The 27,925-nt window shown below is 43.1% G+C and overlaps 1 long non-coding RNA gene across 1 annotated transcript in view; it reads left to right on the top strand.

Moving 5' to 3' along the window:
- Positions 1-25,670, top strand: part of LOC123925983 — a 39,688-nt gene extending 14,018 nt beyond the window's left edge. The window contains exons 2-3 of the long non-coding RNA XR_006815134.1: positions 8,008-8,118; positions 25,609-25,670. This is a non-coding gene — a long non-coding RNA (uncharacterized LOC123925983). The remainder of the gene's footprint in view (positions 1-8,007; positions 8,119-25,608) is intronic.
- Positions 25,671-27,925: the final 2,255 nt, after the last annotated feature.

The following is a 27,925-nucleotide window of genomic DNA, read 5'->3' as shown; positions in this document are numbered from 1 at the left end:
TAATAATGTAGAGTTTTAAAATCTCTGAACATGGTATAGCTCTCCATTTTTTAGGTCAGAGAAGCTGTGGTGGGGGACAAAAAGAAAAGAGGTTTAAGAAAGTTGTGATTCTTATACAGAAAATAGGAATTTGATATAAATTAAAGCATAGAGTATCTAATTTTGTGATAATACTGAACTAAGTGATCAAAATAATATTCTATAGAGAAACAAGAAAAGTTGATTCATTAAACTGGTTCATCAAGTACTTAAATAAGAATTTCTTTTATGAGATAAATTATTGATGTATTTTCAAAATCAGTTTAGTCCTCCTATCTGTAGAACATGTATAAACTTTGGTCACATCCATACTTACAGGGACTTCTTAGAAGGTTGAAGTCCATACCCCTGAAGAACATGTGTCTCCCTAAAATGGATTAGCCAGTTTTGATTTTCACCACCTTGTTCCTTTTGAATTCTCTTCTGCTTGGCACATTGGGGAATGATTGATTATAAGCTACTCCACGGATATACACTTAAAAAGGGAGAATATGAAATTTGCTAGATGCTTTAGGTAAAAAAATCCTGCTCTTTGGGTCAAAAGAGTTGCTTCAAAAAAACTTTGTTTCTTAAAAATCTACCAAGATTAACTTGTCTTGAATAATCTCTTAATTTGTCTCTTCATTTTGGGTTTACAGGCACAAAATAGGTATACGTTAGTACAAAAGGTCTTTTTTTTTTTAGTTAGTGGAGTGTATTTTCTTCAGAAATTTTACCATGGATCTTCTGGTTTTGTTTCATTTGTAGAATTCTGAATGACTTGATCAGCAATCATATTCCTTATATATTTTTAAACCAGTCTGATATGTTTTTAATATTTTAAAAAGTGGTGTGGTATTCAGTCTCCAAGATGGCTCCCAAAGACTCTTGCCTCCTGGTGTTCATATGCATGGGTAGTCCCTTCCCATATCAAATATGCTGAGCTGTGTAACCACTAGGATATTGTGGATAAGATGGTGCGTGATTTCTGAGGCTAGGTCATTAAAGAAGTTGTGGCTTCTATCTTTCTCTCTCTTGGGTTATCACACTGGGGGAAGCTAATGGCCGTGTGGTAGGGATGCTCAAGTAGCTCTATTGAGAGGATATGGCAGGAACCAAAGGGCCTCCGACTACAACCAACACTAATTTGCCAAATATGTGAGTGAACTACCTTGGAAGCAAATCCTTTACCCCCAGACAAGCCTTCACATGATACCACAGCTCTGGTCAACCTCTTACTGCAACCCTATGAGGTTGCGCATAGAAACTATGTGAGATAATACAAGTTTGTTGTTGTTTAAGTCACTATGTTTTGTGATAATTTATTATAAAGCAACTTGTAACTAGTACAACCAGCTAGAAATGCTTGAACAAAATTTTCCCAAGTCTCATTATAAAAACCCTGGTATAACTTTATTTAATTCAGTGAAAAAGCTCTTTTTCTGAGATCTGACTATTTTTGCAAGACCCGAGTGACTCTTGCAATTTTAAGTGAGGTGGTAATGGGCAGGTGTTACTTACGGCTTTTCTAGAGAAGGAGTTCAGACAAACAGGCTGAAGTACACCCTCATCCTTATCTGTAGAATGAGAAAGGGGCAGGGCATCCATAGTGTGATCTCTTTTGAGAGTCTCAGGCTCTAAATGAAGGTCAAGAGAACTCCAGGGTTTCTTCTTTGAATGTCTCTGTCTCAGAAAACGTCCGGCAAAGCAGACAAAAATCCCGTTTCATTTTCCTATTGTTCCATGGATGTATTTTGATGTGGCAAAATCCATTCTTTGTGCCACATATCAGCATTGAATGACTGAGGTGTAGACTCTTGTGAAACTTTCATTTAATTACACATGAAGCGCCATAGAATTTCACCCACAGAACAGTAGAGTTGTTTTGTCAAGTGTTCAAGACCTAAATTTGCCGTTGGCTCACCCCCAGCGCAGTCATGCGATTAGTCACGCAAGTAGTCACAAGCCCCCTTCGCCATAAAGGAATCCTAGCTCACACCCCCACCAGTGCTCTTTTCCCAAAACATGTCTCTGAAAACTAAACTCAAACATGCATGTCGGTTTAGACTTATTTTTCATGTTTGTTTTGCCCAAAGCATGGACCATGTCAGGGAAGATGGAGACACCTTCACGGCCGGTTAGTCACATCTCACCAAAGCTTCTCAATGGGCTGTCAGACAAGAAAGGAGCCTCATGTAGCCACCTTAATCAGCATCCCCCATCTGTGAGGTCATCGGGATGTTTCAAACAATTTCCAGCTCTCATTAGTTGAGCGTGTTCCACAGGCAAGTCCTTATCTTTTGTAACTTTTGCTGCCACATCCTGAGAAAGCCTCTCTGCAGAATGACACTTTCCCCATGGGTCAACCCGCGGTAATGAGCCACCAATTGACGTGCCCTTTGCACTCACTGGCAGTATATGTTGATAGTAACCTTTCGTCTTGTGAGATGTCGCTTTTACCCTTGGCTTCTGCCATGGAAGTCTCATTATTTCTAATAGGCTGTGGCAATTAGGGTCTTGGGGCTGTTGATCTCAGCCATTGGGAGCAGGGAAGGGGCACTGAGGGAGGGAGAACAGCCGCTTTTTCTTTACAGGAACAATGTGATGCATAGCTCAGCCCAGATCTGCAAACGGGCGAGGCAGTGGTGGACCCCCAGCCACCGATGGGAACCTCCTCGCCAAGTCCTTTCACGTGTGCTTTCCTCACACTCGCCACTGGCTCTTTTGAGACCCCTTTTGTGCAGAATGCTGCACTCAGCTCTTACCTCAGAGCATTAGGTTTGGCCTAATAAGGAATTCATTCAACGGAATATTTGGGAAAGAAATGGGTGTGTTCAGAGAACTTTTCTTTTTCTCTCTTTCAAAGACAGTTGGCTGGGGAAAAAAAAGGGTGACACAGACAACCAGCCATCTCCGGTGTCCCATGGGCCCTCTGAGGAGGCAGCATTGTGCCTGATGGTCCCGGGAAAGCTCCTCAGACTTGTGATTGGGAAATGTGGACTCATAATGGAATTCTGTGGTTGTTCAAATCTGGTTGGCATCTCATGGCTTTAAGTAAGTAATAAAGCCATTCCTTTAAGGCTAGAACAATATTTTGGTTTAATCCTAAGGGCCTAGGGGTTAAGGGAATGGGTAGGGGGAAAGTCCACACTAGGGTAAGTACATAGGAAACCACAAATAAGCAAAGACACATAGGGTCAGCATTCACATTCTCTCAGTTTCTTGACCTGAAATGCTTTCTCTATTAGAAGGACAACCAAACAAAATTAAGCATACTTGTTGCTTCAGCTGGGATAAGAGCGAAAGCCAAGGGACAACTTAGAGGAAAGGCTATAGCTTATTTGTAACTGGTGGAGTTTGAATGTTCTACATCAGGATAAAATGTTTCCACACAAATGTAAGGAAAATCCCCTATATTAATCTGATTGTGAAAATAACACTTGGGAAAGCCCCTCCAATGAATGTCTCCCATGTTAAGGACATGCAGTGCCCAAGACCCTAGTTTGCTGCTGCTGAGATCATCACTCTTGGGATACAGAAGTATGGTTTGTTTCTGAGAGCCCCTGGCTGATTTATTCTCTGCTCTGCAAAAGGACATTTAAATATAAAATGTACGTCTATTTCTGTTGCGTTGGTCCATAGTATACATAAATGGCAGTTGTGAGGTGGAGAGTTCAAAATGTATTAACCAATAATCACTGAAAGTTGATTCTTCCTTGAACATGTAAGAAGTCTTCAGAAGCAAGCCATGAGAAATTCCCCTATTCCCTCCTGTCCTTCCTCCCTTACTTCCTGCCACAAATATTTAACCCACTGACATGTGAGTAGGTGTTGGGCTGGGAGCTACTGACAACCCACCAGTGAATGAAGCATAGCCTTGTTTCCAGAGGACTTTAGAGGGAAAGATGGACAGAGGATGCCAATGTCAGACAACACAAAAAGAATGATTCAAAGAAGAGGTCGTGGAGTTCAGAAGAGAGGTAAGACAATTCATTACTGCCAGGCTCTCAGGTGCCACACTTTGCTCTCAAATTCCTTACCAGGACCAGGGTAAAAGCTCCAGTAGGATGGGCACCTAGAACAGTACCTGGCCTGAAGAGGCCCTGAATATTTGCTAATGAAAAAACATAGACATCTTGGTAGTGAAACCTATTGGTAATGACCTCTCATTTGCATTCATAAAGTGTTATTCCAGGTTGCTCCCTCTGTTTTCTACTCTACTCTCACAGCTCCATGATTGGGAAAAAGCAGTGTGATCCATATCAAGGGGGAGGCTACTACTGGGGAGATTTTAGAGGAGTTTAAAGGCATGTACATATTTATACCATTGACTCTGGCTTTTCTTTCTTGGATCCTTCTCTTCACATTTGGAATCTTGCTTCCAGGCCTCTCGAGGGGTACAAAGATAGGGCTGCATTACGTGTGGGAGCATCCTATTCTGGGAAGGCCAAGCAGGAACAGGGTAGGGCACAGGGGAGGATGACCCAGGCCAGCTGCTCTCAGCTCTCGAGAGGAGAGCTCTTGTTCCTCTTGTTCTCTGGGTTCACCCTTCCTGACTTTTTCGAGTTGCTAGACCTTAGGCTAAGGTGAAAGTGTGAGCCTTAGGGAGGAAGCCAAATTGGCTCCTCTACTGCTTTTGGTCTTGCTGCTCAAGGCTTCTGAGCAGCAGAAGTCCTTTCTGTGTGCATGTGCAGCCCAGATCAGCTAAGGCTCAGACCCAAGGTCTAGTTGGCAAGAAAGAGTTTACATGACTCTGGAGTCTCCTGTTTTCATAATTTTCTCATGAGCTTGTAGAAAGAGTTGATGGCTTGATCAAGTGGGACTGTGGGGTTCACAGCTGATTATCTTTTTATATTTTGAAAGTGCAACCAAAATGTTTGTAATACATACCACATCTACACAGAGATTGTTGACTCTGCCAGGATAGCATTACAAAAGGGGATGTTCCTTATTTGGTTTGCCCACTTTAAACACCAGAATCTACTAACAATAGGTGTCTCTGGTCCAGATAATCTTTTGTCTATCTGTCTGTCTATCTGTCTATCCATCCATCCCTCCATCTACCTATGCTAGTTTTTTAGGGTTGCCATACAAAGTATCATAGACTGGTTTAAACAATAGAAATTTATTTTCTCATATTTCCAGAAGCTGTAAGTCTAAGATCAAGGTGTCAACAAGGTTGCTGTTGTTGTTGTTGTTGTTGTTTTTTGGAGGACTGTGTCCTTGGCTTAGAAATGACCATCTTCTGTGTGTGTGTGTGTGTGTGTGTGTGTGTGTCTATCCTAATTTTCTTTTCTTATAAGGACACTAGTCCTAACAGACCAGGGGTCACCCACTGGTATCCTCATTACCTCTTTAAAGACCCTGCCTCCAAATACAGCCACATTCTGAACTACTGGGGCTTAAGACATCAACAAATGGATTTTGAGGAGACATTGTTTTCCCATAACCCATCCATCCATCTGCCCACCCATCCATCATTTTTCTATCTGTCCATCCATGCATTCATCCATTCATCTCTCACAATACCTAAAGGGACTTTAAAAAATAATAGAAATGATTGCAAATGACCGAACCCATTGAACAATTGATAGTTGAGAACACTGAGGCTCAGAGAGGGCAAGCATTTTTCCTGGTGCAGCACGTTTAGTGTCTCATGGAAGTTGCACTCGGTGCTAAATTTTGAGTTTTAAAATTCAGCATTTGTTTTCTACAATGTCATGAGTCCTGGAATAGCTATTAAGCTTCTTCCATCTCACATCCCCTATTAGGATCCCGTAAGTGACCCTTATTAAGGAAAGTCTTCTAAGTGTAATAAAAGAGGCCACATGGGAGAGAGTGAATTATGAAACTGGATCTGGAAAGAATTCCATGGCGTGACTGGGCTGTCCATGCTATTGTCAGCTATAATTCAACAAGAGCTCTTACAGAGGACTTTCTTCATGTATGAGACAGAGAATTTCAAGTCTCCCCCCCCCGCCAAGTCTTATGTCCATGAATGGCCAGATGATATGGGATCCTTTTCTTTTGCATGTTTGTAGTTAACTTGGACCAAAATATGATGTTGAGGTACTTCTTTCAGAAAAGACAATTAAGTATGCTATGGTAAACTAGTGTTTGGATGTAAACTTGGAGGTGAATGGGCACTTCCTGGCCATGAGGGGACCACATGGGGTGATGAGATCGGCCCCGTGACCTTAAAGGGAAGAACTCTAAGGAAGAGTTGACCTGACACAAGGTCATCATTTTCTCTGTAGCTCTTTGCATATTGGATGACAACCACAGTTAACGTCTGTTCCTAAGAGACTGCAAGGTATTTTTCAGTGTAATTTCAAACTACTTCTCAGAATTGAGAGAATTTCACAATTTTACAACCTGATCAGTGGTTTAGGCTTTCAGTTATTTGATGAATGGAAAATTTCATGAAGAAGGATTTAGATAGGTTTACTTTCATTTGTGTTTCAACTGGATGGCTGCACAGCAAAAACCAGTGTGATGAATAGCCAGTGGGTAAAATAATATTCCGTGGGTTTCAAGTTTTCAAGTTTCAAAGGGAAAAATAAGCCTTATATTGAAATGACTGATTATGGAATTCAAAGGACCTGTGATCATGGAAAGGTGGAAGTTGGGACGGAGTTTGTGGGTAAGGAGGGAGGGTGTTTGTGTGGGTAAAGAAGATTTCTAAAGGCTCTTCTCTCTGTACCTCTCCCTATTGGAGAATCTGCCATCCAGCACTGGTTTTTCAGACCTATCTTCTCTAGGACCCTGGGAGATAGGGAAGAGAAGCTAGACTGGACGACCAGGGCTTTTTGATGAGAAAATTGTTTACAGCTGTGTGTTTTCTAGGTTAAACAGGTAAGACTCTTTCAGCTTTGCACGTCATTATCTTGGCTGTAGAAGCTGGAGAATTTGTCCACATTGCAGTGTGACTCTTCAGTTCACGTGAATGATGGTCTTACATGTAAATCCCAAGCATATTTTTATTGTCCTCCAGCAGTCTACTGAACAGAGTGCAGAAGCAATGAGTTCCTTCAGCGGTCCTGCTATCAGGTCACTTGTGATGATGGGGTGACCCCTTCATCCCAGTTGGCCTGGGCCTATCTTGGTTTGAAAACTGAAAATTCCGGATCGTGCAATCGAACCCCACATTTGGCTCCGTGCTCAGCATGGTGTCTACTTGAGATTCTCTCTTCCTTTCCCTCAGCCCCTTCTGCTTGTGCGCGCGCGCTCTCTCTCTCTCTCTCTCTCAAATGAGTAATTGAGTAAATAAACCTTTAAAAAAAGAAAGAAAATAAATGAAATGAAATGCAGGTCTGGGAGGGAACCAGTTGTCCAGATGGTGCCACTGAGGAAGTCGTGAGCCCTGCTGTTCTGCTCAGGGGCCCAGGTAAAGCTGTGTGGCCTTATCCTGAGGAAGGGGTGTCTCCAGGGGTTTCTGCCTCATTGCTTGGCTGGGAAACTACCTACCTTTAGATTTTCTAGGAATAGATGCTCTATTTTTCTTATGAGACCCTGGCAGACAAAAACCTATAACAACACAGTCTGCTGTATGAGGAAAATCAGCATGCGTTCCTGCCCTACGACAACTTCTTTCTTGGCTCTGTCAAAAAATAGGCCCCAAGCAACAGTGGCTAAAGGCCTGGCCCTTCTCTGTAGCACACACACAAGAAGCTTAGACTGTTGTGTCTAATATTTTTCCTTTCTCAAAGCAATTAGAATTTCTTGGACATCTGCTGAGTCCAGTTGTGGGACAGAAAAAAAAAGGCATGTGAGTATCAAATAATGAATATAATGATGGCAAGTTGGCACAGGGCGTGTGAGAGGCCACACACTCATCCTAATACTCTAAAGCAATAAGTATATAAAGATGTATCTCTAATGAAATAGAAAGGTGAATGTAATTGAACAGTTTATTAGGATGTGTAGGTATTCTTTTAAAAAATGGTAAGTACACATCTGTTTTAAAGGATTGATTTGTGTTTGTTTCAGGAGAGAAGAAACACAGGGAGCTTTGAGTCAGCTAAGCTGTCCTGAAGAAGTAGGAGCTGTTCCAAGGACAGAAGGAATGCATGGGCATCTGCGGTTGTGTTTACGGATCAGGTAGGAAGGGGGTTAGTGAACACAAGGAAGGCTCCATGGTGAGCTTTATCCAATATTCTTAAGAGGGGAGGTCATCTTTCGTTTCTTAAGAGATGAAGCTTCAGGGGCACCTGGGTGACTAAGTGGGTTAAGTCTCTGCCTTTGGCTCAAGTCACGATCTCAGAGTTCTGGGATTGAGCCCCCATCAGGCTCTCTGCTCAGTGGGGAGCCTGCTTCCCCCTCTCTCTCTGCCTGCCTCTCTGCCTACTCGTGATCTCTCTGTCAAATCAATAAATAAAATAAAATCTTTAAAAAAAAGAGAGATGAAGCTTCAGAATGACCCCACTGATGAGAGGAAATGACTGCTTAAAGATGGTATTGGTTTTTTGTGGGGGGGAGGGCAGAGCTTTTTTATCTGGCAGCCAAGGTTGTGGGCCACTAGGAAAAGGGTGGCCACAGCAGAGGTAGTGGGCCTGGATGTTGGCCGTGATCTTGGCCTCCCCCGAAGTCCCATTTTGAGCCACTTCTCCCCGTTGTGCAGCAGTTCCTGGTGGATCTCCATGGAGAACTCGAGGTTGGGGCCTTCAACAATGTGGTCCACAGGGCAGGCCTTCTGGAAGAAGCCACACTAGATGCACTTGGTCCTACAAATGTCAGAGTGGGTGGTCCTGTGGGTGATGTGGGCCCTGCCATGTCGGGTGGCATGTGAGGCGGGTGGCAGTGAGGCCTCACTGGTGATAGGGGCAGGCAGCCTGGTAGAGCCGGCCTGCGGTGCAGTGCTTCTCTCCTCTCCCTGTGGATGGATGGATGGATAGACAGATGGCAGCTTGGTGCATGTTCCCCAAGGACACCTGGATCCAGTGGGTCGTTCTCAGGTGTGGATATTTGATGGGGGGGGGGCGGTTTCCCAGAGCAGGTTGCTCAGGACCCTGCCCAGGCCTCTAATGAGCTCAGTCCACAGCAGGGTCTGAGCTGCCCTGTCGGTCACTGACTTCAGATCCTTTGAGGGCTCCTGCAGGTTTGGGAACTTGTAGGTGGGATGCTCCTGCCCACGCAGCCTGGGCCTGGGCACAGAGTAGCACAGGTGCCCCTCCTTCCCTTGCCCAATGGCCTCAGGCATGCATTTTTCTTTTTACTACAACTAACAGAGCAGGCCAACACATCAAAATCATAGAACCAGACACGAATTCATCAGTCGTGCAAATTTAATGACTGCCTTATTTCCTGGGAAACAAGTCACACAAAAATGGAAATTTGTCTGAAAGAGACATAATTGTGCCATACTATGATATAAGGAATGTGCTGGTTGTCTATTGCTGTGTAACAAATTGCCCCCAAACTTGTGGAAAGCAGAGAGAGAAGCAAGAGGAAGGAAACCAGATGTCTGGTCTGGTGGCAGGGGCTGCAGTCTGGGAACGCTAATGCCTGAGATCCAAATAAACAACAAGGGAGGTCAGCAGCCGGGCTGGGGGGCGGGGAGGATGATGGCTCCCACACAAGTAATATTTAGAGCTCTCCAGGGGACTGTACTCGCTCCCAAGGTTGGGAAGTGTTGTTCTGGAGTGTGACTTGCTGATCTGAATTTATCTCAGTCACACTGCGGGTGGTGGGATGGTTGCTGTTAACATTTGTTGAGCTGTTCAGCTGTGAATCAGGTTCTAAGCTAGGAATTTTATATAGATTTATATAGATTTCCTTACTCCTAGAGAGGCAGGAAGTCAGTGTCATCACTATTTTATAGAGGAAGATAGAGAGACTAGATTTATTTAATCTGACTGTTTTAAACAAAGCTTGTTTCCTACACAGGATCAAACGGTATGAAATAAGGCCCCAAAGAGCAAGGACTATGGAAGATAATGCAGATAAAAGAGCTAGTTTTGTAGATTTCTTTTTCTCTTTTAAAAGATCTTATTTAGTTATTTGAAAAAGAAAGAGAGCAGGGAGGAAGGGCAGAAGGAGAGGGAGAAGCAGGCCCCCCCACTGACAGGGAGCCTAACGTGGGGCTCGATCCCAGAATGACCTGAGCCATGTGTAATCGACGCAGTCATCCAGGCACCTCTAGTTTGGTAAATTTCAACCTGAGCTCTAAATAGATTGAAAAAGTTAAAGCATTGCTGGTGATATTTCTAAATTGCATACAGTCTGCTGTGAAATTTGGTCACAAAGAGAAACAACATGTCCTGGGCTATAGAGAGCAGGGTGTGGGGAAGGGGTTCAATCAGGTGCAGCAGTGACTGGTACGGGACAAAGGGAGGAGGAATGATCTGGTTCCCAAAGCTGGGGATTTAAATGTGGAGATCTCTCCCTGTCTGTGCCCCAGGGTGGCAGTGCAGAGGAACCTAGCCACACCAAGTGAATGGCAAGATGGGAGCCGTGGGAACGTGGTTCCTTGGCTCTGGTTAGCTCCTACTGGGTATTGAGTAACTTTGCGTGACAGGAGCAGGGAAGCTGGGGAGACAGATGAGGCCAGAGAGGAAGGGTTAAGACATGCAGATTTCAGAGACTGGGGAGGCCAGGAATGACTCTGTGGAGCATAACAGCTGGTGCTCTGGGGAGCAAATAGTTCATTTCAAGATGCAGAGAACTGGTGTCTGGTGGCCTAGGGTTGCTGTTGTCAGCAGTTACTAGAAAATGTTTTGAAGCAAATATGCTCATGCAAACACACCCATGCGTACTCATTCATTCCTAAATACAAACTGAGCTTTTTTTTCCTACAAAGGCAAAAGACATACAAAAACATTTCTGCGTTTTATTTACTTGGAGAGTAACACATTAGGTCTCCCTTCCTGCAAGAGCTGTGTGTTCCCCTTGGAATGCAGAGCAGGTGATCCTGCTAGAACCGTGCTAGATTTTCCTTTCCGAATGTTTGGTATCATCAAGCTTTACTTACAGGCAATTGTGTGGCTGTGTCTCTCTTCGTGTGGCTTCAAGACAATATCCCTCTTGACCATTTCTTAACTCCGGTAATTCACAAAGTGGCTTGCGCTACCCTGGGAAATGATGTGAGAAGGACTTTAAAAACCCCTGGTAGCTGAAGAATGGTTGAGGTTAGGAGCCAAAACAAACGGAAGGATGGCCATGGTGCCAGGCACGAGATGAACATAAATGAAAGAAAACCAGCCACCAGATCAACCCCACATGTCCTGCACGTTGCCTCAGAGGCTGTGGAATAATGGCTCTGGCTTCCCCAATCAGTTCCCAAGCAGGAACTGCCTGCGTCCTGAGGCTGCAAGGTGTTCCTCCCAATCACAAAACAAGAGAATGTGAGTCACTGTCAGAAGTCTGAGCCTGGGGTGAGAGTCAGCTCCTACCTCTCTGATACTGAGCTTGAGAGCTAAGTATGCTTCGACTCCTGAGGAGCCCCCCTTGGCTACATCTTGTCACCTCCCATTGCCAAAGCTATTCTCAAGTACCATAGGCCATTTTGCGTGGTTGAAGAGCCTGGCTCTGCATTCAAGCTGTGGGACAGTCTAGGAGTCAAAGGTGAGGAAATGGGAGAGGGTATGCATTAAAGAGACAAAAAAATTTTTGTTTTTTTAAAAATTTATTTTTTTATTTTATTTTATTTTTGGTGCTGGTGTCTGAAGCAGTACTGGGACTGTGGAGTCATTACCTGCAGGGGATGGAGAACTCTGCCAATCTGAAAACTTAGTAGTCAATAGTGAATGTAGCTCTGAATCAGCCACCTAGACACTTCTCTTCTGTGTACATTGTTATAAGATCTATTTAGGAGAGAGAGCCCACGGGGGTGTCATGGGCTAGGCAGCAAATAGGTTGATACAGGAAACTGCCATTTTGTAGGTTAAAAGTTACAAAAAGCTATTGAGAATGGCTCCCATTTTGATCATTTTTTGGGCCTGTAAAATGGCTGTTCTGGGAGGTTCTAACATTTTCTAGAATTTTATGCCTGGATCTATGCTAGGTACTGTGGAGGTACCAGAAATGTCAGAACCACCATTGTCTGTGGGAGTCAGCCTGCTATGACCCGTGGGCCAAATCTGGCCCAAAGCCTGTTTCTGTAAGGTTTCACTGGGACCCAGTCAAGCCCCTTTGTGTACTTACTGTCTGGGACTGCTTCCATGCAACCAGAGTTGTGTAATTGAACAATGACTATACCATCCACAAAGCTTAAATAGTCACTGTCTACTCCTCTACAGAAAAGTTTGCTGACCCCTGTGTCACATAATGTGAGAGACAATGGTCTCTCCTTTTTCTGCTTTCCCTTTCATCATTATTCTTTTTCCTCCTCGAAATGTCTGAATTTCTAGTCTCCCCTTTCCTCAGTCTCCTTCACTGTTCTTGCTTGTTCCTTGTCTGTTATTCCATGTCCCCATTCCTTCATGCTCTTCTCTGTTCATCCCCCCCTTCCCCTGCTTCTTCTCTATCCTAGTCCATCTCCACCTACCTCTTACTTCTTCTTCCATTTCTTTCCCTCTTTCTTTTCATCAGTGCCTCCTCCTTGGAACATGTTGGCTCCATTGACTTAGGAGAGGTGGGATGGTTCTTCATCTTGCCATTTAGAGCAGCCTTCTCTTGTTTTAACACAGTCTTGCGTTGGTTTTTCTCTTCAGATCTGCCCAGTCCGTGGAGCAGGTCTGATATTTAACTTGCGATGAAAAGTAGCATGTCCGAATCAGTGACCATTTAGGTTGGTTGGCTGTCTGCCCTGATTGGTCAGTGTTGAATATTTTCTTTTAAAAGATTTTATTTATTTATTTGACAGACAGAGATCACAAGTAGGCAGAGAGAGAGGAGGAAGCAGGCTCCCCGCTGCGTAGAGACCCTGATGTGGGGCTCGATCCCAGGACCCTGAGACCATGACCTGAGCCGAAGGCAGAGGCTTTAACCCATTGAGCCACCCAGGCGCCCCAGTGTTGAATATTTTGAAAATCATTCCTGCTATGAGATCATCTGCTTTAGCCAGCCAACCAGACAGCTCAAAGTTTAGAAATGCCGTGCAGATACCCTTCCTTAGGAACTCTGTTAGTCTGTGTTTGTGGGCTTAGCCTCTGAAGTTTTATTGCTCTTACTGTTTTTAATAGCACTGTGAGGCAGTGTCTAGAATCCAGAAATTAAGTCCATTCAAAATTAGGTTGGGTCTGTGTGCTGGTTGATGCCTTTCTTTCCACAAAGTAATGTTTTGAATCTAAGACACTTGCTGTCAAATGCTTCTCAGAAGCATATACCATTGGTTACTAAATATTTTATTATATAATAGCATAGGGGAAAAAAATCAGAACTGGGTGATTTGAAGTCATTTTTAAATAATTTTCAGAGATACACCAAACCTTGTCATACCACTCATCATTGATGCGAGAGTGACAAGTGGCCTCATATAACGGTTACCAATCACCAAGCCAGCCCACACTGAATTGAGGGGGAAAGTGCCCAGAACATGGCAACCTCAGACTTCACCTGGCTTTAGGGAGTGCTGCTGAAAATATATTTCAGGGGCAAAAACTTGTTGCATTTGTCTAGAATTTGAATCTATTCACTTTAGATACTTTTCATACCCTTTCAAAAGTTGTTTTTTTTTTTTTAAAGATTTAATTTATTTATTTGACAGAGAGAGACACAGTGAATGAGGGAACACAGCAGAGGGAGTGGAAGAGGGAGAAGCAGGCCTTCCACTGAGCAGAGAGCCTGATGCAGGACTTGATCCCAGAACCCTGGGATACTTAATGACTGAACCACCCAGGTGCCCCTCAAAAGTTTTTTTTTAAACACTTGCTCTCTTTTCTCAACACTATGGTAAGGATAGCAATTCTGATTTCTGTATAATACATTTTTGAAACTTTTGGGCAAACCACTTAATCATTGTATCTAATGAAAAAGTCATAAACTTAATATGGGAGAAAAGAGAAAGGGATTCAGCCAAACAATATATAATAGATATTTGGGATTGATCCTGCAGCTTCTATTATTTTTTTTCCCGTTAGTCCTCATCATTTCAGTTTGGGTATCCATTTGTCTCGACAGAATCTGATTCAGAGGGTGGAGCATGTGACTCGAATCAGCATGTTTGACTCCTTGGTCGTTGTCCTTCCTTGGTCATTGGTTCTGGGTAGACATGTGACTAAGCCGGTCCCACTAGTGTGAATTTGAAGACCTCTGCTTGGAATTCTGCTCAGAATCAAGGCTTGTCAGTTCTTCCAAGTGTCCCTTCTTTTCTTCCCTTCCTTTGTATTCTCACCAACATTATACACATCGAGGCCTTGATCTGCTCCCTCCATCTCCCTACATTGTCTGCTCCCTTGAATCCATCTTCCTCACTCTTGCTGGACTTATATCCTCAAAGAGACTTTTAAAACTTTACTGACTTCCCCATTAATGGAAAAATAAAGCGAACATCACTCAGCCTGGTATTCTGTGCAGTCCATTCATTGCAACCATTCTAGCTTTTTAACCTGGTTCAACTGAAACACAGGAATACAAAGACTTTTTTTTTTTTTTTTAAGATTTTAAATATTTATTTGACACAGAGAGAGAGAGCGCGCAAGCGCATGAACGCAAGCAGGGGCAGTGGCAGAGGGAGAAGCAGGTTTCCTGCTGACCCTGGGATCATAACCTGAGCAGAAAGGTAGATGCTTAACCAACTGAGCCACCCAGGTGCCCTAGAATGACTGGCTTTTTTGCGGGTGGAAACTTTATGCATGGACTGTGTTCATAGTCCCTTCCAGGGGCTTTCTCAGGAGGCACTGAAATCTGAGAGCAAGTCTGTGGGCATTTATGCTGGTGAGTACCTGCTCTAATAGCCTCAGAGCTAACAAGTCCAGGCCCTGTGAGCACCACATCCTTAATAAACTCTCCAGAAGAGTGTGTCCTTGCAAAATTGTATCCCTCTCAGATGTTAAATAAACTTATTAAAGCAATATATATTTTGCATGTGGTCAACTCTGAAATGATGGCCATTTTAAACATTTGTGATTTGAACATAACCAAAACAGATAGCAGTGCATGTTTAATTATTCTGCCTCTTTGAACATGTGTTAGTATATCAAATATATACTTTCTTGGGACACTCTGTAGTCAGAAGTCATGGAAAAAGTGTCTGTTGACTTATTGTAACCTGAATTAGTGCTGCGTTGAGAGGAGAGAGTCTCTATTTGCTTTTTTATAACAGAAACCCATGAAGGCCCGTGTGCTCCGAGAGAATGTGCTGAGCCCCAGCCTTGTTTTTCTCTTGCTTCCTGTGACAGGGTGCTCCTCTGCAAAAGCTTTTGCCAAGCCTTTATGCATGTTGAGTCAAAACATTCTGAATATGAGCTCATTGCATGTGAAAAGGGCTTAAACAATAGCTCGATATATACAAGTAGGATGGACTTTTTCAGTCAGTATTTCAATTAGAATTTCCCAAAGCTTGGACACCTGTGTGCAGTCCGTTCAGTATCTCAGCATCCCCTCTCGGGGCTGAAGTGCAGCCCTTGGCTTCCTGCTGTAGATTAAAAGAATGAATAAAGATTCATTTGAAGGACTGTTTGGATAGCCTATCTATGGCTCTAGGTATTGTCTATCTCACTGGCTGATTTGGGGGCATACTTACGTATACAATGGCCCATTGTGCTGATTCCACGTTCAAAATAAGAATTAACATTCATGAAAAACATCTCATCTGGCCATTGTTGATTTTAGCTAGAAATGAAGTCAATATAACTTCTAAAAGAAGAACTAGATACAGTTTTCAATCTATTTTTTTTTTTTTTTAATTTTCATGGAGGAAGGGAGGGCAAGGAGTGAATTTGGATTGTTTAGGATGCAGGGGTAGGGAAAGCCAGGTGAGAATGAATGAAGAAGACAAGAATGGCTTGGGGAAGGAGAATGAGAGATAGATGGTGAGTGATGAAAATGGAACTTGGTCTTCACTGCCTTGCCAAGTCTTATAGGGACATCTGCTGACCTGGTACTCCCTATTCTCTCTGAGGATTGCTTAGCCCAGAACCCAGTGACCATACCAGTCAGAAGGTTGTCATTTAGTCACGTATTTGTGCTTGAATAACTGAATTTGATTTTTTTAAAGCTGCTCTAACCTGAATCCTTGACTTATTGGTGGTGAGATTGTGGAGAAGTATCCCAGGATATGACTCATCCTTCCAAGAATAGTGAAGAGGACGGATAAAAATCAGAGGAGGTGGTTCATTGACCGCAAAGATTTATAAACCATGTTAAATAAGTTCAATAGCAGGTAATACATAGAGGAAAATGTCTTTCTTGACATTTGAATCATGCATGTTTATCAGTTTTATGTAGATATTGATTGCCTTTGCCATTTATAAAACGTTATGCTTTTATGGGTCTTTTCTTAAAAATGTCTCTTGGTCAAAGATAAAGAAGTTACTGAGTTGAATTTGGGGTAGAGTGGTCAGCCCAAGTTACTGAGTTGAATTTGGGATAGAGTGGTCAGCCCATGAGAAGACAAACATGAACTTAGTGGAAAGTAGTTTCACAGATGAAGAGGCTATGAAAATGTGAGACTTCTGATATATACTATGCCTTTCTTTTCTCTTTGCTTCCTTTTTCAGATGTCATGTTTTCAAAGGACACACACACACACACTTACCTTCTTTGATGACTCTAAAGAAATGCTTACTACTAAGGGTAGAGGCAAGAAGTGTATCTCTCCTGTGTAATGTGGGGTTCTTTCAGAAAACCCAAGGTGTAGGGCTCTTTGGGAGCCTAACATGGCTGGTGCCTTTCCAGATGAATGCTGGTGGGTAGGGTTTTCCCCCAGGTTATGAGACATGGCCTAGAGGGACTTTACATTTCCTGGTGTTTATACCCAGCTCGGTATAGAATTGGAGTGGAATTGGAATCCATGTTCTAAGAGAAGAGGCTTTTCACATTGAGCTGGGTTTTCCAACTTCTTGGATCTCTTCTCCTCTTCCAAATCACATTTGCAGTCCTTACTGACCTCAGAGACACTTGTCTTTTCATCTTTTCATCCAGCCCTAAGTCATCTTACTGGATAGAATTTTGCTTTTTAGGGGAAGGCGTGGGGAGGGGGTCCTTTCCAAGTTAAACACGAAGAAAGAAACAGTCAATGTGAGATGAACATACCTCTTCCTGCCTTGTTACATAGTTTTGTAAATCACAGTAAAACCCGACTCTGAATGACTGGAGGGCAGTCCAAGTGAGTAGATGATCTGAAATACTGAGAATTCTGAAAAGAAGACAGGTTATTACTAACATGTATATATAGGGACATGAACTAGTGGCTAAGGAAGTGTCCTGGGCACTGCCAGGTTAAGGGTGTGCTGGTTGCTTTACCAAATTGAGAAATGCTGTGTTTCTTGATGGTAAACAAATACTTACTGTTGAAATATTTGGAAACAGCTTATGCTCCTGAGTATCTTAGACTTCCTCCTATTTACCTTGCTACTGCTGACAGTAAAGAATATGTTATAAAACCTTTTGCTGGTATAAACCTTAGACCACTTTGTACCCCGCCAGAGATGAGCACATCATCGACAACCAGATTAATCAGCCTTTAGCATGGGGTATGTATTGGGAAGTTGCTCGGACTCCACTGAGGAATGCTTAAGAGAAGGAGCAAAATGGAGTTGAGCCATTCAACTCAACGTTTGTTGAGTCTCTCTCTTTCCTGCCCAGTCAGTTCTTGATGTGGTAAACTAGGGTCATCTGAGTTAGAACAGCTAAAAACAAAAATAAACAGCACCAACACATTCTCTGAACCACACTGGAGCTCCAGACACGTCTTTAACTCCTCACATCTCTCAGCCAAAAGGCCAGCAGAGGGTAATACACAGATTTGAGTTTCACTTCCTCTCTCTTATTCTCCCCCAACTCTGGGGGTTAGGGACTAGACAGTAGGAGGTGGAAAGAAGAGAAACAGAATCTGAATAACCACAAAAGCAAATGGCCTTGGGGTGAATTCTAAAGCAGACCACAGGAAAAGGAAATCACTAAATATTTGGGTTTTGTGTGTGTGTGTGTGTGTGTGTGTGTGTGTGTGTGTACTTTTATTTGAGTCCCACTTCTCTTTAAAATACCATCTAGTCTCCCTTTGCATGTATCTCTCTGCTCCTAATTTCCTCCACATCTTGAATGGGCCTTGTGTTCATCTCCGAACATTATTTTCTTTTGAAGTTCATGCTTCTTCCTCAACTTAGCTAAAATAGTGACCATTTACGAAACTCTTTATATTCTCCACTCTGGCTTCAAATTTTCTACCAGTGTGTGAGAAGTCAGTCATAACTTATAATTTCTGAATCCCATTTTTTTCTTCTCTAGTTTCTTATAATGCAGTATTTGATCTATTGTTCTAATTTCTAATTGTTCTTTTTCTCTGTGTTCCCAGAAGCTTTAGTTTTGATTCTCCCTTTCTGAAAAGTCCTCTGACCCAAAGGCTGTGTTACATTTATATGAAACCAACGATGTAAGGGAACAGAGGGCAAAGCGCCATTCAACATGGAGACAGTTTTGGGGAGAGGACAAGAGACCCTGACTCATCCACAGCACGTCGACATCTAGCACCTAGCACAAATCCAGAGACTGTCTGGCATAATCAGTTTTCAGCATGAAGTGCTCAAGGATAGGGAAAGTCAGGGAGGTAAGATCTTCTCACCAGCCTCCTCCTACCTCGTCTTGCTTCCCTCCCTCACTGTTCAAGGGCCCTGCAGGTTCTGATGGGCACAACTATCATTCTGTTTTGAGAATGCTACACAAGACCCAGGTCCCCTTGGTAACCTTGGTATCAGAATCAAGGCTATTGCCCCGATAGATTCCTGCTTTCCTGGGAACTACCTCTGGAGCTGGGAGTCTGTGCTGATGCCAGTGGGTGACTTGGTGGGTGCTAGGGCCCCAATCTCTAACGGCTTTTCTTAGAACCACTTGCAACAAGTGTCTAGCAAAGCATGTGGTCAAAATTATCACAAGAATAAATACATAAAATAGTTGGCAAGACATCGGATTAAAACTATTATATAAAACAACATTTGAGGGGCCCCTGGGTGGCTCAGTGGGTTAAAGCCTCTGCCTTAGGCTCAGGTCATGATCCCAGGGTCCTGGGATCGAGCCCTGCATTGAGCTCTCTGCTCGGCGGGGAGCCTGCTTCTACCTCTCTCTTTGCCTGCCTCTCTGTCAAATAAATAAATAAAATCTTTAAAAAAAATAAAACATTTGAAAAATAATTGGCAAAGCGTGTGTTGAAAATGCATTCCACCATAATTTGTAGAAGGAAGACACTAAGAAAGTGCCGTACTTTGCACCTGGAAAAATGGATTGTTTAAAGGTGAAAATATCCTAGATTTTGAGTCTATTATTCTAAGAAACCCTCTAGGTGGATTTGTAGTCACTGGTATCAGCTGGTGAGCTGGGCAGCTAGTGATCACTTCCACTATGTAAGCTCAGCTCCAGCCCATTCTCCTCATAGTTGACCACCTCCTGAACCAGGTCTCCATCATCTCCCCAGCTCCTCCTATGGAACAATTTCAGAGCTTCCACTGGCTGCCAGTGAGGACTGCAGGTGCGGGAATCATGACTATGGGAGAACATAGGGCAGAAAAAGACTCCATGATGGGTGAGTTTGAAAACTCAGGAGTCCACTTTGATTTCTACTTGTGTTGCTGCTACTGACTGACTTTTATTTGCTATTTTGCATGTGCCAAGAACTTAATATACTTTATCTGTAGTTCTTCCAACAACCTTGAATGGAAGATTTTTTTTCTCTGATTTTCTTGAACTAAATCCATTGTTGGACAAATTAGAATACATTCAACGTGGCTCAGCTAGCCAAAGGCAAAGACCCCATGAAGACATCTGACTATAGACCTGACCCTCTTTCCTTACACCCATGTCTCTGCAAGGATCATGGACTGACCTGTGGTATATAGAAACCCCAGCCGTGGGGAGATGGCTTGTGACAAACTGTAGCCTGATTTTATCTACAATTCCATTTGATTATTTAGAGATAAATTCATTTCCCTTTGCAGGCACAAAAGGCCATCTGTGCAGTCCAAAACAACATTGTAACTTTCTATCCAATTTCTTGTCTGCATATTTTTTTAGAGTAATTATGGCTCATCTCTCTAGGTTTTCCATTGATATCTATGTTTTGTTGATTTTCCTCCAGATACATTGGGGGCTTATGTCCAAATTAAATATCATTTATTTCCTGCTTCTTATTTTTTTTTTAAAGATTTTATTTTATTTATTTGACAGAGAGAGAGATCACAAGTAAGCAGAGAGGCAGGCAGAGAGAGAGAGGAGGAAGCAGGCTCCCCACGGAGCAGAGAGCCCGATGCGGGGCTCGATCCCAGGACCCTGAGATCATGACCTGAGCCAAAGGCAGCGGCTTAATCCACTGAGCCACCCAGGCGCCCCCCTGCTTCTTATTTTTAAGTTTCCTTTGCCCTTTACTGTCTATGGGGTAGAGACTGTGTTATATTCCCATCAGTATCTTACAAATCTGGGAAGCAGGCTGTAAACTACACATCCGTGTCATGAGACAATGAGTGCAAGGCATTTGGTTTGCTCTATTATTTAATCTTGAGCTCCTCAAGGTTGGACCTTGACCATAAATAATGCTTGGCATCGACCACCAAAGACCACATCTGCCTTTCAACTTGAACACTCAGTTCACTTCCTCATCCACACCAGCCCCTCAGGCCATTAGGCAGGGCATGATTGTCTCTAGCTCATAAATAAAAGTCAAGACCAGCCAGATTGCAAGGCTTGCCCAGGCTTATGCAAGGATAGAACCATGAACAGGACTGAAAGCTTTTGTGTCATGGCTGTAAAAGATTAAAACCATTCATGCTCCACATGCATTGGATGCAAAAATAATTGAAAAGTATTTATTAAATTGCTCTTTATTTTTTGGCATAAAGAACAACTTTCAGATTTCTATCTTAAGTGAGCTTTGCTCACCTTGGAGCAACTTTGGGCAAAATGCTGACATCAATCAAATGTGTTTTCAGCTTTGGGTATTCCACTTTGAGCTCCTTATCTGGAGTTTGGTTCCCACCACCCTATTCCTCTGGTGGGCTCAGAGTCTCGCTAGGTTGCTCTTGACCTCTACCTGCCAACTCCACCTTCTGGGCCTCAGCTTTGAAGCTCTGGCCTCTTGGTGCTTTTCAAATCACAGCCTAATAATGAGGTCCTTTGCCCTTCGAGTCAAAGGTCCAGCTTTTGCTGGATTCTCAGTCTGGGACATCTAAGCTCAAAGTTCACTTAGCTTTTCATTCCTAAATTTTTAAAATCTGCAAGAATGTCCTTGAGAGATGAGACTTTGATTTAGAGCCAGAAAAAGAGGTAAGTGACTGATGTCGTATCTGTTCCTGTGCTGGCTTTAACGAGCATGAGAAAGGAGGGCGAGGGGTTGAGAATCCGATGGGCCTGGTGCAGAAGGGGAGCCCTGAGAGAGTGGACAAGGCACATGGGAGGCAGCCTGGGAATGTACATTTCAGAACCAGTGGCAATGAGTGGGTTTCAAAATGCTGATGACTTCATAAGTGCACTGACCCTTCTGTGGGTCGCTGCTTCTCACACTGATTGCTCCTCTCCAGAATTGTTTAAGAAAAAAAAAAATCCACTTAATTATTCATTGCTGGAGAGAGTATAGAGAAATAGATGGTAAATATTAGTGCATCCCTTTGAAAAAAATCGTACTTTTCACCAAGAGTCATAACAATGTTTATGCCCTTTGAATCCATAATCCTTTTTCCAGGAATCTAGCCTCAGAAAAGAATCCCACATTTAACCTGCAAGCCTACTCCACAGTGGGGTGGGGGTAGGGTGCAAATACCCATTTTCTAGTTGGTTACTTGAATTTCCAATGCTCATTAGCAGAAGTTCAGTCTTTACTTTTTGAGATTTCCCATCACCCCCTTTATTGGTTAAGAATACTAGGTGCTTTATTCAATCCAAAGAGAGTCAGAGAAGAAGGGAATTGGACTAGTCCACAGCAGAACCTCCAGGCTCAGTTACTGTTGCTTCTGTTATTAGTACCTGTTCTACTTTTGAAAACGGTCCAGGGCATCCATGTCCAGGGTCATACTGAGGTCCCTATGAGCGCCAGCATTTGCCACAGGAACTCTTTGAAACATAATCACGTGCCTCAGGGCTGCTTATTAATATCTCCATATTTTGGCTCCTAAGGTTCCAGCTCAGATACCTACGTTGTCATGTTCATTCATCCTTCGCAGAACAACAGCATCCTTCCCAGGACGGAGTGGCTGGGTCCAGAGGTGTTTTGACCTCAGCCACATGATAAGTCCAAGAATCCACCATGTTACATCTGGACCACTAGCCCGAGTGTCCCTTTCCTCATGGCCTTTGCCTCAAAGGTCTCATTGCCTTTCCTGGCCATAGGACCTTGGGAGGTCATACCAGTTCCCCCCTCTTGGTTTCTCTGATTTTGAATTGTGGGGTAGGTGTGTAGGTTTTAGATACTAGTTTCTTCTCTGCTAAGGCAATCACTGAGTAGTGATCTTCTATTGGAAAAAATATTAGCTTATTTTTCTCTCTCTTTTTTTAGAGTGAGAGAGAAAGAGTACGGGTTGAGGGTGAGGTGGGAGGGGCAGAAGGAGACAGAGAGAGAGAGAGAATCTCAACATGGTGCTTGATCTCACGATCCTGAGACCATGACTGCAGCTGAAAGCAGGAGTTGGATGCTTAACCAACCGAGCCACCCAGGTGCTCCTTAACTTCTCTATTTTAAAACCAAAAATAAAATCCTTATATGTGCATGCAGATATTCACTGAACAACTGTTTATAAAAGTCAAATATGAGAAGAATTGAAGATATAGCGTTGGGAAATTAGGATAGGTGCACTCAGTGAGACAATGTGCAGCTACTAAAATACCGATTATGAGATTATGAGAAAACATGGGTGTTTCCCTCCTATTTTCAAACTTTATTTTGATTTGTCAAATTGAAAGGAATAAAAGACCCTTAGAATTAACTGTGGACATGAAGCTGTTGCTGACAGGACTTACTGATGATTTGCTTGGGAAAGTGAGGGACAGAGGACTTTAAGATGACTTTCAAATGTTTGCCTTTAACACGAGGATGTGTATTTGTGTTGTTTACTGAGATGGGGAGGCAAAACTGGGGCAGGGTAGAGCTTTTTCTGCCTATACCGATTTTGAGATGCCTCTTGGACATTCGTGGAGATGCAGAGCAGACAGTGGGATGAGGGGCCTGAGTCGGGGGAGAGGTCACTGGTATCAAGGGGAGATATTTTAAACTTGAATAGTATCAGTATGTAAAAAAACATGAGATCAGATGAGCTCACTTAGGGAAAGGGGAGAGAAGGACAGGATAAGAAGATCTAGACAGTCTCCAGTCATTCCAACATTTGGAGACCAGATAGAAAGGGAAGCCAACAAAAAGTCAGAGACGATGCAGCTGGTTAGGTAGAAGGAAAAGAGAAGTGGCATCATAAAAACCGGGAGAGAAGAAGACTTTACCGAGGGAGTGGTTGATTGCATCGAAGGCAACTAAGAAGTCAGTAAGATGAAGACACAGAGGTAACTTTTGAATTGGCAAAGGAGGTTGCTCATGACCTTGAGATCAGCAGATTCAGTGGCATGGAGAGGAGGAAGGCCTGCTGGGGTTGGCTGAGCTAAAACTAAGAGCTGAGGAAGTGAAACTGGGACTGTAATTCTTTCAGGAAGTTGCGCTCTGGAAGAGCTAAGGAATGAGATGTGCCTGGAGGAAGAAATGACTGCTTGTGGAAATGATCCAGGAGAGTGGGAGAAACTGATCATGTAGGGAAGAGAGAGGTTAATTGCGGGAAGGATGAGAGGATGGTATGCAGAGCCCTAACAGAGAAATTGGCCTGTAATGGAGTGGGCATGTGTACAGACTCCTTGGCACAGTACCTGGTACAGATAATAAATACTCAGTGAGTACTTGCCCGCGGTTATTACAAGTGTCCGGGTGGAATACCAACGGGAACAATTACTGGCTGGCCCAACTCTTTGCTCCAAAGTCAGGCCATGAATGATTGCCTCCACAATTGATATGGCCCAGCCAAAGAAGAACATGATGAAAAAGCATAGTGGGCCATTCTTCTCTCCTACAGTCCTGCTTGGACAGGGTGGACCCTGCATGAGGGGCATTCCTATGTGCTTGAAAAACGAAAAGATCCTAGTAACTGAAGAATAACTGATATGACTCTCTTTTAACTGAGTCTATCATTTTCTTTTTCACTGGGTTGTGTTTGCCTATTAATAATGCTCTTCAGTGTTCCTGAGAGCAGCAGCTGGGGCCCCGGGGACTCTGAAGAAAACCAAAACCACAATCTTAAAACTTCTCTTATTGCACAATCAAAATGTGAACCACTGTAACTGCTGAGACACAAACTGTGAAGTGGTCATTTCACTGGCTCCTGCAGAGAAAACCTTCTAACCAGTCTGTGTAGCAACCAAAGAGACCCCCAAGTAATAGCTGTTATTCCAGAAATTACTGTATTTAAGCCAGGAACTCAGAGTTTTATCTACACGGAATGTTATTGTTGATCATTTGACCTCACTGTTGAGACAGAGTGAGTGATGTTCCTTGCCAAATAGCTGAGGAAAAGAAAGTCCATGCTTTCATAGCATTGTTAAAAAAATAATAATAATAAAAGAATTTCTACAGAAATTCTGCAGAAAATCTTCAGTCACTTTCCCACTCAATAAAAATTTAGAATTAAAGCAAAAATGTATCAGCCAGGATTCTTAGTTTCAAACATCAGAAACTATCTCTAATAGACTTAAACAAAAAAATAATTTATCAAAAGAATAGTGGAAATGACCTTGACGTCCATTTAAATGGAATAGATAAATTGTGATATACTCCTACAATGAAATATACAATGATGAAAAAAGAACAAACCATTGATGCATAAAACAATATGAATGTAGCATATAGACATAATATTGAGTAAAAGAAGCCAAACAGTATGTATTTCCATTTACGTTAAGTTAGGAACCAGGCAAAAAAAAAAAAAAAAATCCATGGTGTTAGCATTGGTGTAGTGGTTAATCTGTGGTGGAAGAAGGGCTAACGGGCTATGAGGTGGGATTCAGGGTGAGACAGGCGTGCTCAGTTTGGAAAATTCATTGAGCCATGCATGCTTGATACATATTCTTTTCTCTATGTATGTCTTCATGAAAGTCACACAAAAAGATATCAATAGAAGGACTATTAGTAGGTCAAAATACCACCAGTAATTGCTGGAGACATAAGTTTGGGGCTGTAGGTCCAAGCACGCCTCCCAAATCTGGGCAAAACTGGAATGAGCACATCTTTCTGTAGCTTTGCTCATTGCTGAGCAGGAGATGCTGTCCTTTTCTCTACAGACCCTTTGCCTGGGACACACACCTATCCCTACCTGACATTTGGTTATATGTTCATTTTTTTTTTTCCTGTCTCCTGAATTAGGATGTGAGCTTACTGCTGGCATATGGTAGGTATTCAGAAAATATTTATTGAATGAATGTTATTGCCTTGTTCATAACTGAGCAGGGTTCCCCTTCTCATGGATGCCTTCTTTTCTTTGATAGGTTATCAGTCAGAGTCCAATCAAGTCTTGCTGTTCCAGGAACACACTCCTTCTTTCAAGGCAATCTCCCATATTTATTCTCTGATTCATCAGCATTGACTTTCAAGTTTTGGTCTCATCCAGCGATGTGATTTCCTGTCATTCCAAGATCATGATGGGAGAGTTGTCCTATTGTGACCCCTGTGTACTCACAATGAAAACATGCAACATCCTTCTGAACATGCAATATGACATGAAATTACCGTCAGATGCAGCTGAGGCAAATCATGAAGAAGAGGGTATACCGAAATGAGAACACATCCGTCAGTGGATAGTGATGGGGTGATGCCCCTAACCATGACCTGTGACCAAATGAGATTGCACAGACTACTTCCATGCTTGTTTCACTTTCAGACCATTGACACCCCATCATTCATTTGTAGAGCAGGCAGGGGAATCCAACAGTGGGATCTTGTCCTTCCAGTGCACTTTCTGTTGTTTAGGATGCTTTAAGAAAGAACCAACTGACTCTCCAGATGGAGAATCGCCGGGGGTGCTGTGCATATCCTACCAACTTTGAGCCTCACCTTGCCTCTACCCCTAAACAAGGCACATGTCCTCCCTGACCCATGTCAAAGCCTCCCCTGGACAGCAATGTGCGGTGGCACCTAGAGAAACTGACCAGGACTTTAGGTGTGAAGATGGATGCCCTTGTCTTGATGGAGGGCAAAGTAGAGAGAGTGGGTTGCCTCTCATCATTTTTCTTAGAATTCTCACAGTTTTACTAAAGCTACCATGATTCTTCCCAACAACAGAAGTTCAGAGATTCCGTGTGACCATGTTTAAAATTTTGTCTTACATTTCTGCATTTCATTCCTGAATCAGGATAAATGGTTTGAGAAATGTGACAGATGCTTAACTGATTAACCACCCAGGCATCCCTCTCTCTCTCCTTTTTTTTTTCTTTTAAATATTTTATTTATTTATTTATTTATTTATTTATTTATTTATTTATTTGATAAAGAGAGGCAGCACAAGCAGGGGAGTGACAGGCAGAAGGAGAGGGAGAAGCAGGCTCCCCACTGAGCAGGGAGCCTGATGACATGGGAGTCCATTCCAGGAACCCTGAGATCATGACCTGAGGGGAAGGAAGATGCTTAACTGACTGAGCCACGCAGGCACCCTTGCCACCTTTCTAATTCGGACCTTCATCATTCCCTACCCCTTCTGGCCTCCTTTTTTTTTTTTAAAGGATTATTTATTTATTTGACAGACGGAGGTCACAAGTAGGTAGAGAGGCAGGCAGAGACAGAGAGAGAGGGAAGCAGGCTCCCCGGCGAGCAGAGAGCCTGATGCGGGGCTCGATCCCACGACCCTGAGATCATGACTTGAGCTGAAGGCAGAGGTTTAACCCACTGAGACACCCAGGCACCAATTCCCCCCCCCCCCACCCCCCACCTTCTGGCCTCCTTAAGAAGGAAACACGGGGATTCAGATGGAGGTAAGCATATGGCCTCTAATGCTTATTGACTGCATGACTTAGGGCAGGTTGCTTAATTTCCTCATCTGTAAATTGGGATAATACCTCTTGCTACGAGAATTCAGTCAGATTATGTGTATAAAGTGGCACCAACAAAGTACTCAGTAAAACAGTGATGATTATTACCATTTGTTCTCTGACTACTCTAATGCATTTTACTCACCACAGCTGGATTTACCTTCAACAAGGCAGCTCCCATGATGCTTAACAAACTCCCCGTGCCCCATCCAGAGCTATGTAACACCTAACATTCCCATCCTGGCATTCCAGATTTTCCCTAAAGTACTTGTCTAACCTTCTTACCCCTTGCTCCCTTCTGTTTACCCCCTGTTCCAGTCAGATGGACCCTGACACTCTTCCCAACACCTTTTCCAATTACAGCCTGAGTGTGTTGGCTTATCCGTGACTGCTGTTTGATTCACCTTCCCTGTCATTCAAGGTAAGTCAGAGAGTTTCTCTCTGATAACAGCATGTCTTTTTCTCACCTGCTAAAGTCTCAGCCCATAACCACACCTTTCTCCAGGATGGCTCACTGTCTTCCTGGTTTAAGCTGCCTGTGTATTCATCTTACCTCTATGGCTGGAGGAACCTCTGTTCCCCCAAACTCACGTCTCCACACGTCAGGACGAACACTGGAACATTCAAGTGTTCATTTTCCTCTTCAGGTAACAAGATGCAAAAGGAGCAATTTGAGCAAATTCCCCACTTAATCAGTTGGCTAGATCAAGATATAGGTCTTGCTCAAATAAAAGCCAAAGCTGGAAAAATATTTGTGACTCAGAAATGGGAAAAATTGGAT

The sequence above is a fragment of the Meles meles genome, chromosome 15, assembly GCF_922984935.1.
Source record: "Meles meles chromosome 15, mMelMel3.1 paternal haplotype, whole genome shotgun sequence".
NCBI classification, from domain to species: domain Eukaryota; kingdom Metazoa; phylum Chordata; class Mammalia; order Carnivora; family Mustelidae; genus Meles; species Meles meles.
The sequence above is the reverse complement of the archived record's forward strand: the minus strand, read 5'-3'. Positions and strand labels throughout refer to the sequence as shown.